Source organism: Branchiostoma floridae, chromosome 3 (genome assembly GCF_000003815.2).
Source record: "Branchiostoma floridae strain S238N-H82 chromosome 3, Bfl_VNyyK, whole genome shotgun sequence".
Lineage (NCBI taxonomy): Eukaryota > Metazoa > Chordata > Leptocardii > Amphioxiformes > Branchiostomatidae > Branchiostoma > Branchiostoma floridae.
Genome location: NC_049981.1, coordinates 8,943,202 through 8,944,046, shown reverse-complemented (window position 1 = coordinate 8,944,046; position 845 = coordinate 8,943,202). Strand labels below are relative to the sequence as shown.

The 845-nt window shown below is 40.9% G+C and overlaps 1 protein-coding gene and 1 long non-coding RNA gene across 3 annotated transcripts in view; both read left to right on the top strand.

Annotated features, from left to right (window-relative positions):
* The window catches only part of LOC118412081, a 4,724-nt gene extending 3,892 nt beyond the window's left edge, over window positions 1-832 (top strand). The window contains exons 2-3 of the long non-coding RNA XR_004830719.1: window positions 50-120; window positions 780-832. This is a non-coding gene — a long non-coding RNA (uncharacterized LOC118412081). The remainder of the gene's footprint in view (window positions 1-49; window positions 121-779) is intronic.
* LOC118412080 (glutamine--fructose-6-phosphate aminotransferase [isomerizing] 1-like) overlaps window positions 1-845 on the top strand; it is a gene marked incomplete in the record, with an annotated part of 89,160 nt that overhangs the window by 71,189 nt on the left and 17,126 nt on the right.

Here is an 845-nt window from a genome sequence, read left to right as displayed (position 1 = left end):
CACTCTTTTAATGTAATTTTTGGGGAACTTTAACTGCCTATTTCCACAGTGCCATCATCGAGCACACCAACCGTGTCATCTTTATGGAGGATGATGATGTGGCTGCTGTTACAGATGGATGTGAGTTTTCTTTTCTTCAGACATCTTGACATGTACCCATCTGAATGCAAAAAACACACAGTCACTGTAATCTTTTGTTATATGATTTAGTCAGTGTTCCCGCCAGCTCCCTGAGATGAATGCATCTCAAAATATTTGGAAGGGGGGGATTTTTGGACCCTCTATTTCCCACCATCGTCATCTTATAGAAATTTATGTCTATAACTGCAAAAAATATCTACTTCGTGTAAGTTTTGGATTGCAATCCTAGCAGTGAGACCTTGGCTTCAGTGTAGAATATTACCAGTCAGAATTTCCCTGAGGAAGGTGACAGATGGTCACTGAAACGTGGGTGTTGATTATTCACAGAGCCTGCTTTTTGTATCCTTGAAAGAACATGCAGTACTGCACTATCCTGTTTGGCATTCACTCACTACTTCCACTCATGATCACAACACATTTTCATGAGACTTTAACAAGCTCATAAAAAAGAACGTAATTTCCAACTAAAACATTGAAATTTTGTGTGGGAAGTAATATTTTCAGAATTACTTCTCCAAACACAGATGAACTTTCAAAACACACTGCTGCATGTAGTTTTTAATTAGTGCTGCTGATTCTAACATGTACATGTACAGTGTACATCAGTTTACCACCGCTTTCCACCCCACTCCCCTCAGGTCTGTCCCTGCACCGTATCCGGCGCTCAGTAGACGAGTCCTCCACCAGGCAGTGCAGACTCTTCA